Source organism: Mobula hypostoma, chromosome 2, assembly GCF_963921235.1.
Source record: "Mobula hypostoma chromosome 2, sMobHyp1.1, whole genome shotgun sequence".
In the NCBI taxonomy this organism is placed as follows: Eukaryota; Metazoa; Chordata; class Chondrichthyes; order Myliobatiformes; family Myliobatidae; genus Mobula; species Mobula hypostoma.
In genome coordinates this window covers 218,826,948-218,838,956 of record NC_086098.1, presented here as the reverse complement: position 1 = coordinate 218,838,956, position 12,009 = coordinate 218,826,948, and the positions used below count along the sequence as shown (strand labels likewise).

At 42.3% G+C, this 12,009-nt stretch overlaps 1 protein-coding gene across 1 annotated transcript in view; it reads right to left on the bottom strand.

Annotated features, from left to right (window-relative positions):
- The window catches only part of LOC134336842 (protein-glutamine gamma-glutamyltransferase 2-like), a 96,588-nt gene extending 84,824 nt beyond the window's left edge, over positions 1–11,764 (bottom strand). Inside the window, exon 1 of the mRNA XM_063031418.1 lies at positions 11,697–11,764. The gene's annotated coding sequence lies outside the window, so the exon portion shown is untranslated. The remainder of the gene's footprint in view (positions 1–11,696) is intronic.
- Positions 11,765–12,009: the final 245 nt, after the last annotated feature.

Below are 12,009 nucleotides of genomic sequence, written 5' to 3'. Positions count from 1 at the left end.
TGACATCACCATGCAGGGATGGCCAGCTCGTGGCAATCCTATGCTTCCAGAGTTTTCAGCGAGACGAAACCAACTGTTGGTGTGTCAAAGAACACTGATGTGTTGATCTTGTGCTATGGTTGCCTCTAAACTATGAACCAGAGTGTTAAATAATCTGCATGAAGAACACCTGGGTACAGTGAAGATGAGTAATCTCACCCAGAGCTACGTGTGGTGGCTGGGAATAGATAGATAGATTGAAGACTTGACCAAAAGCTGGTCAGAATGCCACAAAGTTCAAAATGCACCACTACAGGCACCATTACACCTGTGGGAGTGGCCTTCTTCACCATGGAAAAGAGTGCGTATTGACTTGTACAGAATCTTGTAGAAAATCTAGTTAAGAAGGAAAGAAAAGCTTACGAAAGGTTTCAGAAACTAGGGACTGTTAGAGCTCCAGAAAATTACAAAGGTGTCAGGAAGGAGCTCAAGAATGAAATTAGGAGAGCTAGAAGGGGCCATGAGAAGGTGTTGGTGAGCAGGATTGAGGAAAACCCCAAGGCATTCTATAAGTATGTGAAGAGTCAATAGGAGAGCCATGTGAGAATAGGAGCAATAGTGGAAACATGTGCATGGAGCCAGAGGAGGTAGCGGAGGTACTTAATGAATACTTCACCAGTGAAAAGGACCGTGGCAATTGTGGGGATGACTTATAGCAGACTGAAACACTTGTATAGACATTAAGAAAGACGATGTACTGGAGCTTTTAAAAGGTATTAAGTTAGATAAGTTGTTGGGACCATATGAGATATATCCCAGGCTATTGTGGGAAGTGAGGGAGGAGATTACTGAGCCTCTAGTTACCATCTTTGCATCATCAATAGGGATGGGAGAAGTACCAGAGGATTGGAGGGTCACAAACATTGTTCCTTTGTTCAAGAAAGGGAGTAGAGATAACCTAGGAAATTATCAACCAGTGAGCCTTACTTCAGTGGTGGGCAAGTTGTTGGAAAAGATCCTGAGAGGCAGGATTTATGAGCATTTGGAGACGCATGATCTGTTTAGGGATAGTCAGCATGGTTTTTTCAAGGGCAGGTCATGCCTTATGAACTTGATTGAATTCTCTGAGGATGTAACAAACCCCATTGATGAAGGTAGAGCAGTGGATGTAGTGTATGTGGATATCAGTAAGGCATTTCATAATGTTTCCCATGCAAGACTTATTCAGAAAGTAAGGAGGCATGGGATCCAAGGAGACCTTGCTTTGTGGATCCAGAATTGGCTTGCCCACAGAGGCAAAAGGTGGTTGTAGATGGGTCATATTCCGCATGGGGAACGGTGACCAAAGGTTCTCTGCAGTGATCTGTTCTGGGACCCCTGTTCTTTGCAATTTTTATAAATGACCTGGATGAGGAAGTAGGAGGGTGGGTAAGTAAGTTTACTGATGACACAAAAGTTGGGGGTGCTGTGGATACTTTGGAGGGTTGTCAGAGGTTTTAGCGCAACATTGCTGAGAAGTGGCAGATGGAGTTCAGCCTGGATAAGCGTGAAGTGGTTCATTTCGGTAGGTCAAATTTAAAGACAAAATATACTATCAATGGTCAGACTCTTGGCAGTGTGGAGAATCATCAAGGTCTTGGAGTCTGTGTCCATAGAACACCCAAAGCTGCTGCACAGGTTGACGGTGTTGTTAAGAAGGCGTATGGTGTGATGGCTTTCATCAACCATGGGACTGAATTCAAGAGCCTTGAGGTAATGTTACAACTATATAAGACCTTAGTTAGACACCAGCTGGAGTACTGCTTTCAGTTCTGGTCACCTCACTAAAGGAAGGATGTGGATACTATAGAGAGAGTGCAGAGGAGATTTAGAAGGACGTTGCCTGGATTGGAGTGCATGCCTTATAAGAATAGGTTGAGTGGACTTGGCCTTTTCTCCTTGGAGTGACAGAGGGTGACCTGATAGATGTGTATAAGATGATGAGAGACATTGATCAGGGGCTCTTTCCCGGGGCTTAAATGGCTAACATGCGGGGGCACAGTTTTAAGGTGCTTGGAAGTAGGCACAAGGGGGATGTCAGAGGTAAGCTATTCACACAGAGAGTTGTGGGTGGATGGAATGCACTGCCAGCGACAGTGGTAGAGGCAGATACAATAGGGTATTTTAAGAGACTCTTAGATAGGTATTATGGTGCCTAGAAGAATAGAGGGTTATGCAGTAGGGAAATTCTAGGCAGTTTCTAGAGTAAGTTACATGGTTGGCACAGCTCATGGACTCCATGTTTCTGATTTCTGTGGACGCACATTCAAAGTGGCCAGAGGTCATACTAATGAAATTATTTCTGCTATTTCTGCTCTGAGGACTATGCTCACCAGAAATGGCTTACCTGAACAAATCGTGAGTGACAATGGACCACAATACACACCGGAAGAGTTCAGACTGTTCATGAAGAAAGATGGCATCAAACATTTCAAGTCAGCTCCTTGCCACCCAGCAACAAATGGGTTGGCTGAAAAGTTTACCCAGACCTTCAAGAAGTCCATTAAAACTATGGACAAGGAGGACATTTCTCTCCAGCACAAGGTGGACAACTTCCTTTTTGATTATCAGAACTCTGTTCGTACAATGACAAATCAAACACCTGCAATGCTGTTCATGAGCAGGAGTCTGAGATCTCACATAGACCTCCTGAAATCAAATCTACTGAGGGAAATGCAGAATAAATCACTCAGCCAATTGCCAAGTAAATCAGCAAGAAACTTCAAGGTTGGACAGGAAGTTCTAGCACATGATTACCGAGAAGTGGACCCCTGGTAGAACAGCTACAAGAACTGAACCACTGATGTACACAGTGGATGTTGCCGATCATACATGGAGACATCACGTGGACCAGATACTGGATGCTCAGCCGAGGAACACACCTGAGTTGACTGCATCCAACAAGATGGACACATTACAGCCACTGGACTTACCTCTCCATGATGATCATGTCACTAACAACAACATAACATCCACAACAGAGAAAGTTGTCTTTGTCAAGACACCTGGCAAACCTGACACCACTCCACAGGTCCAGAGATGCTATTCTGGAAGAAACAGAGCACAACCCAAAAGACTGAATCTTTCGTATAGTGAAGTTAGTTATGAGCTGTTATTGTGAAAGCATGTTTATTTGAATATGGTTTGTAAAAGTGTAATTGAATGTTTTGTTACATATACAGTTTTATGTTACAGTAATCTAAAGGGGGAGGAAGTGAAATGTATGGATCTATTTCTTTTAGAGCAATGACTCCCCTTAGCATTAAGTATGATTTGTTGTCTACACGTCTGCTCTCTCTCTCTCTCTCGCTGCAAAGTGAAAACTCAAGTTAATCTCACTTCCCATGTGCTTACTTTATTTAATTGCTATGTAGTTGTACAGACACAACACACCCTTTCATCATCATACTCTGTATCAATTGTTAAATTCCCATTGGTGTCATGAGCAGACTCAAAGATTGTGACAACACGGGTAGGAATTCCCAAGCACCTCAACACTAACAAGACAGAATATGAGTAAAGAACTTCTTTTTTCATTTTTTACAATTTTAACAACAGGAAGCCTCTGATAGCCAAATCAATCAATAATTTGGGATTATAGTTTGAGATAAATCTTAGGAAACCACATTTACAATGAGGGTTATGCTTCTGTCTCCAAACCCTTCGGGCTTATTTTTAATTATACTCTTTACACAGAAACTGCTGTGAAGCTAAAATTTGTTGGCATGTCATCTGCTGAATCAATTGGAAATGACTTATTGACAGAGGCAGGAGGCATTAATTAATGGATTTGGTTTCTGAAACAAGAGAATAATGAAAACGAGAATTGTGCAATTTGAGTCTAAAACACTGTAAAACAATAGGATGTTGTGTTGTTGGCCATGAATGAATTAAAGTATGGAAGAAAACATGTAACTGGAATATGTTAGGGACAATGGAAGTAGATAAAATAAATGTTTTTGTGCTTGTAATGTGGTGGAAGGAATGGAGTCTGTCATTTGTGAGACTGTTCTGCAACCTTCATTTTGTAAACTGGTTTTGCTCAGGAAGAGGACACTGTGAAGTTGCTTGTTGGCCAAATGGAGTGTGCAGGTTTATGGAAATGGCCGTCTGTATTTGTGACCAGAGGTAACCTGAGGCTAACAATTGGCTGATCGAGCAGACATGCTCTGGTTCAAGAAGAACAAGGAAAGAGGTTTTATTTACAAGTCATGGTTTGTGAGAAAGGCAATAAAACGATGCTGCTTTAGACCAGAGTCAATGAAAAATATTCGCCAGATAGGCCAAAAACAACAAAATCTAAACTCAAACAAGAGAAAATGTGCAGATGCTGGAAATCTGAGCAATACTGCAGGCTAGGCAGCATCTAGGAAAAGAGTACAGTCGACATTTCGGGCCGAGACCCTTTCAGCAGGATTGAACAGTTCAAACCCTCAACAGTTTGAATCGATAAGGAAAGAGAATAAGATTGAAAGCAGCAAGAACTTCAAAGATTAATTATTGCAAAGAATAACCACCCACCTCGCCCCCTCCATGCCAGCAGCAGGGAGATAGAAGATTAATTGTTTGGCCAATGGGAGATCCTCTATTTCAGTATAATAAATTAGAGAGGTCATCTAAGTGAGTTTTGGTACAAACGGAACATTAATATTCGTAACTTGAATTGTTGACTTAGGGTTAATAAATTGACATTGATAGACAGAATATGTAGACCATAAAATGTGAGTTCTGAATTAATTAAAAGTTGTGTAGTGAATTAAGTTAGCTTGTGATAAGTAAGCAATGTGTTTTTTGATACGAGTATATATATTGATGCCAGTCTGTGGTATATTTATTGTGAACAATAATTATTACTGTAAGGCTGTCAACTTCTTGAAGATTATGCCAGGTGATCAATTGTTTGCTGGATCGTATCAATATTTGTACAGGTTTTTAGAGGTGTAAAGAATCATTAAAGAAATGACTCATATTTTATTTGAACTCTGTGCCTCATGTTTATCAGTTTGAAAACTCTGCATGGACATTATTAGAGGTTAAAGATGTCCTGAGCACAGAGAATGGCAAAGATTCATAGCCATCAAACATAGAGTCATAGAAAAGTACAGCATAGAAATAGGCTATTTGGCCCATCTAGTCCATGCTAAACCATTTACACTGCATAGTCCCATCAATCTGCATCAGGACAATAGCCCTCCATACCCCCGTCAACCACATACATATCCAAACTTCTCCTAAACATTGAAATCAAGCTCGCCTACACCACTTGCACAGGTTGCTCATTCCACGCTGTCATGACCCTCTGAGTGAAGAAGGTTCCCCTCGTGTTCCCCTTAAACTTCTCACCTTTCACCTTTAACCCATGACCTCTAGTTTTAGTCCCGCACAAGCTCAGTGGAAAAAAACCTGCTTGCATTTACCATATTTATACGCCTCCTAATTTTGTATACTATGATCAAATCTCCCCTCACTCTTCTATGTTCCACAAAATACAGTCCTAACCTATTCAATCTTTCCTTATATCTCAGGTCCTCCGGACCCGGCAACATCATTGTAAATTTTCTCTGCATTCTTTCAATCTTATTTACATCTTTCCTGTACGTAAGTGACCCAAACTGCAAGCAACACAGTAAATTAGCCATCACTAATGTCTTATGCAACTGCAGCATAACATCCCATCTCCTGTACTCACTACTTTGATTTATGAAGATCAATGTGCCAAAAGTTTTCTTATGACCCTATCAAATTGAGGGGCCACTTTTAATGAACTATGACCTGTACTTGCAGATCCCTTTGTTCTACTGCATTCCACAGTGCCCTATCATTCACTGTGTTAATACCTACCCTAGTTGATCCAACCGAAGTGCAACACCTTGCACTTGTCTGCATTAAATTCCATCTGCCATTTTTCAGCCCATTTTTCCAGCTGGACCAGATCCTGCTACAAGCCATGATAGTCTTCCTTGCTGTCCACTATCTCAGTGTCATCAGCAAATTTCCTGATCCATAACCACATTACCATTGATATAGATGTCAAACAACAGTGGACCCGGCACTGATCCAGGAGGGAACATACCATCTGAGAATCTCATTCTCTCCCACAGAACCTCCTTTCTGTTCCCCGAACAAAGGAACCCCTATCACCACATCTCGCCTCCTCTCCCGCCTATGCTTCTGCATCAATGAGCCAGACTCAGTGCTAGAGATCCGACCACTGTGATTTCATCTACTAGGTCATCTCCCCTAACAGTAGTCGAAGTGGTTTGCCTGTTGTTGACAGGGATGACTACAGGGGTCATCTGCACTGGCCATTAAATCCCTCATCTCTTCCTGTCTGTCACCCTGTCTGGCTGTGTTCTGCACCTTGGGTGTAATTACCTCCCTATATGTCCTGCCTATCACCACCTCCACCTCCTGAATGATCCAGAGTTCATCCAGTTACAGCTGCAGCTCCCTAACACGGAGTGTTAAAAGCTCCAGCTAGATGCACTTTTTGAAGGGGTAGTCATCAGGGACACTGAATGTCTCCCTGTCTCCCACATCCTGCAAGAGGAGCATTCAACTATACTGCCTGACATCTCTACTGTTCCTAACTGAGCAACTATAAAGAAGGAAATAGAATAAACATGACAAAGTTTCAATAGCTTTGAAAGGCTGCACTACGGTGTTAATAGGTTGAAGTGGAGAATCCCACATATAATTGTTAAAAGAAAGCTGTGTGGTAGACTGGAGCATGACTGAAACATAGAACATAGAACGTTACAGCACAAGAACGGGCCCTTTGGCACACAACCTCCGCTGAACATGATGCCAAATTGAAATAAATTTCCTCTGCTTGTTCATGATCCACATTCCTTCATTCACTGCATGTTCATACAGCAATCTGATCGCTTCTCATAACATCACAGTTATCTCTACCTCCACTGTTATGTTTGTGACCCAATTACATGGCCAGCAACCTCAACAGTCTAAGGTGGTGAGCATTTCTAATTGTGACACCCCATGTTTAGATCTCAGTTTGGCCAATGATCATGGGATCACAGGGTATTGGGCATGACAGACAGCTGGAGAGATAAATATGAAAGTATAGTCTTGAGTGTGTTTGTGTAAGGGACCAGCTAGCAGACTTGGGTGCTACAGGGCCACCAGTTGCAAAAGTTGGTCACTGAGAAATTGGAACACCAGAAGTGTGTGTGGACCATTCTTTGGGAAACTATAGCAATGCATTTTTTTATAATCATGTCTCTTACTGTGTGTGGGAAAACCTTAGAATCAAAGTGCAAGAGGGACAATACAGCAGAAATATTTAATGTTCTACCTAAGAGGAAAAGTGAAACAGCATGGGCTTCATTGTGAAGAGGGCAAATTCACAGAGTATATACTCCAAAACTCTGAACCGAGCTGATGGGTTAAAACTTGGAACCTGGAGGAACATTGACAGTGCTGGAAAGGTCAACCAAAGAGAAAGGTAGATAAAGCAACAGTCATTCTATGTCATGTATATTTGCAAGAGAACAAAATGTCAGGAGTCATATAGTACACAAATTGAGCTACAGAATTACTCAAAGGTTCAAAGTACATTTATTATCAAAGTATGCATGGAGATGCTTTCCGTGGTTCACCCTGCTGAAGAATGCTGTCATGTTGGCCTCGGATACTGAAATCACAGCCATCTGTGGCTGTAGGAGTCTGTCAAGGTGCTTCCATGTTTTGTGAGGCAAACTAAGCATAAAATGCATTCCTTGTAGTGAGGGCTGCACACTATTGTAAACTTCAAAGCCAAGTGTTGTGGTGCTGCCAACATCGTGGCCTGTCTCCCAGGTGAGCTCAATTGCTTTTATGCTCGGTTTGATGTTGCTAACTCTGAGCCGCCAAGGAAAACTACCGCTACAACCCGCAACCTGGTCATCTCTGAGGCTGAGGTACGCAGATGTTTGCAATGAGTGGACAGTTGCATGGCTGCGGGACCAGACAGCATCCCAGGGCGAGTACTCAGGATAAAAGCCAGGACCAACAGGCTCCGGGACAGTTTCTTCCACCAGGCCATCAGACTGATGAAATCATGCTGATTTGGGTGTACTCTATGTTACATTGACTGTTCTATTTATTATAAATTATTATAAATTACTATGATTACACATTGCACATTTAAACAGAGACATAACATAAAGATTTTTACTCATGTATGTGAAGGATGTAAGAAATAAATTCAATTCAATTCATTGAGTGAAACTTTGTTGTCACATATTGTGTGTTGCTTGGTTTTGCTCTGTAGAAGGTGATAGCATTCAATTCCAGTCACAGCTGTGGAGTATTTTTATATGTGCACCTCAGAAGAGCGGTGAGAGGTTCTCACAAAGCTCCTGTCAAAAGAAATATTCTTCAAAGTTGCCATACATTGCCGTTACTTCCCAGCTGATTAGTACAATGATCAGAATCAGAATCAGGTTTAACATCACTGGCATATGTTATGAGGTTTGTTAACTTTATGGCAGCAGTACAATGCAAAATATGGTAATACAGAAAAAACTGTGAATTACAGTATATACTATATATATAGTTGCTATTTGCACAATTCATTATTTTTTATGCATGGAGTTGGTGGACTTGATGTTTTTCTTTGAAAGTTTGAAAGGGTCCATGGTTTTTCTTTGGTTTTCTTCATTTCGTGGGTGTCTGTGGGGAAGACAAATCTCAGGCTCAAACCAGCCTCAATGACCATCATCCGGTAGCACCTAAATCCACTTTGATAAAGTGCTTTGAGAGATTGATCACGAAGCAGATCAACTCCTGCCTGACTTGGATCTGCTGCATTTTGTCTAACATTACAACAGGTCAATGGCAAATGCCATTTCATTTGCTTGTCACTCATCTCTGGAGCATCTGAAGACGCAAACATCAGAATGGTCTTCATTGACTACAGCTTAGCATTCAACACTATCATCCCTTTGAAGCTAATCAATAAGCCTAAGAGCTAGGCTTTGATACCTACTTGTGCAAATGGATTCTTGATTTTCTCACCTGCAGTCAGCATGGATTGAAAGCAACATCTCCTTCACCAGTCAGTATGGATTGGCAACAATATCTCCCCCACAATCACCATCAACGCCGGTGCACCAAAAGGCTGTTACTTAGCTTGCTGCTCTACTCAATTTATACTTAGGAATGAGAAACTAATTACAGCTTCAACACCATATTTAAGTTTGCTGACAGCATCACTGTTGTTGGCCAATCAAAAGTTGTGACAAATCCTAATATAAGGGGGCGAGATGGAAAATGGTTGAATGATGCCACAACAACGTCCTCTCACTCAATGTCAGCAAAATCACAGAGGAGGGAGAAATTAGGGGTCAATGAGGCAGTCCTCATTGGGGAATCAGAGGTAGAGAAGTTCAGTAACTTTAAATTCTTTAGCTTTATCATATCAGAGGATTTTCCCTGAGACCAGCACGGAAGTGCTGTTTCAAAGAAGGCGTGCCAGTGCCTCTGCTTTCTTAAAAGCGCACAGAATTGGTACGAACTTTGAAAAGCTTCTATAAATACACAGTGGACTGTACCCTGAATGGTCATGTCACAACCTGGTATGGAAACAGCAATGCCCAAGAGCAGAAAAGACTCCAAGAAGTGGTGGATAGTGCAGTCCATCACAGGAAAAGCCCTCCCCCATCATTGAGTACACCTCCGAGTGCTGCCACAAGAAAGCAGCATCCATCATCAAGGACCCCACCATGCGCGTCGTGACCTGCCGATCGATTGCCCCACCCCCCGCCGTCGCCAAGCAAATCCTTTTTGGCGATTCTGTTCGTGGGGATGGGTGTTAATCACTACTGGGACATAGGTGATAAGTGGATAATACACTCAATTTTGTTTCCAGAAAGGTTTATCTGACGAATTTAATATTAAACACAGAGCGCATATTTTCCTCGCATGGATATAATGATAAGTCAATTATCAGGGGAGCTTTAAGTGTTGAACGAACTTTCGGTAGAAGTGGTAGAGGCAGGTTCGATATGGTCATTTACAGAAAAATTGGATAGGTATATGGACAGGAAAGGAATGGAGGATTATGGGCTGAGTGCAGGTCGGTGGGATTAGGTGAGAGTGGCGTTCGGCACGGACTAGAAGGGGAGAGATGGCCTGTTTCCGTGCTGTAATTGTTATATGGTTATATAGGTCACTTATAAGTCAATAACATCATAACATTTTAAGTAATATTTGGATAGTAAACGCACAGCAAATATTTTCCCCGTATGAATATATAAAATCATTGCAACACACCAATATTGCTGAATCAGTGGGAGCCCTGGGCTTGTTTCCCTGCAACAACACAGTCCTATCGAGGGGTGATGGGAGACAGCGATACTTGAAGGGGGTTCCTGATGTCCAGTCTATTCCGCAGTTTAGTTTTCGTTGCATTCCTTGCAGAAAACTCCGCTTCGCAGAAAAATGTTGGAAATGGAAGCAACGTTTTCAGTGCTTTCGTGGCTATCTCAGGATATTTAGCCTTGACTTTGATCCAAAATGCCGACAGAGATGTTCTGTCAAACATACTTTTCAGCCCGTCGTCATTTGCAAGCTCGAGGAGTTGATCGCCTTCCCGCCCTGACACGGATGACGCGTGTGTAATGACCTCGCGTGCATAATGGCTGATCAGTGACCGTGACAGGGAATGAGGAAAGGTGCAGCCGACCAAATCATATCACTTCCTCGTGGCCCGGAAGCGCATACTCTGCGGCCCAGTGGTTGGGGACCGCTGATCTAGGCCATGCTCTCTTCTCTTGGTTGCCATTTGGAAGACAGTACAGAAGGCTTAGGACTCATACCATCAGGTTCAGGGACAATTATTAGCTTTCAACCATCAGGCTTCTGAATCAGCTTGAATAACTGCACATTCACCTCAACACTGAACTGATTCCACAACCTATGGGCCCACTTTCAAGGTCTCTACAACTCATGTTCTCAGTATAATTTATTTTTTAATTTATTTATTGTATTTGCACAGTTCATCTTCTTTTCCACATTAGTTGCTTGTTACCAACACACACAAACGCTGGAGGAACTCAGCAGGTCAAGCAGCATCTACAGAAATGAATAACCAGTCAACACTTTGGGCTTAGAGCCATCATCAGGTCTGAAAAGGAAGGGTGGAGTTGTCAGAATAAGAAATCGGGGACAAGGGAAGGAGTACAAGCTAGAAGGTGATATACGAAGCCAGGTGGGTGGGAAGTTCAAGCTGGAAAATCATCCCAACATGTATTTATTTGTTTGTTTGTTTGTTGGGATACCGTGCAGAATAGGCACTTCCGGCCCTTTGAGCCGTGCCACCCAGCAAGCCCCGAGTTAATCCTAAATTAATCATGGGACAATTTACAATGACAAATTAACCTACTAACATGTACGTCTTTGGACTGTGGGAGGAAACTGGAGCACACAGAGGAAGCACATACAGTCATGGGGAGGACATGAACGTATAAGTTCGACAAGATGAGGCCTTTCTCAGATTGGAGGAGCAATGCCTTATATTCGTGATAGGTAGCCTCTAACTTGATGGCATGAACATTGATTTGTCCAACTCCCAGTATTTATCCCTACCCCTTTGCTCTTCTTCAATTCCCCACATTGAACTCCCAACTCTTTTCTTCACCTGTCTATCATGCCCTCCTGGTGCCCCTCCTCCTTACCTTTTTCTCATGGCCCACTGTTCACTCCTATCAGATTCCTTCTTCTCCAGCCCTTTACCTTTTCCACCTATCACCTCGGAGCTTCTTACTTCATTCCTCTCTCTTCAAATGACCTCTTTTGTCATTAGAACAAATCCCACAGTGGAATAGAAATCAAATATCATATCTCAGGGTGGCTGGAGTAGCCTTTAAAACCAGCTATACAACATTCTTACTGATATAACACAGGTACCTCACCAGTATCTGTGTCTCACAGGGAGTGGTGCTGATTTTGCAATGTTGAAAGAATGAGTCTGCTCCAAAAAAAAATCAT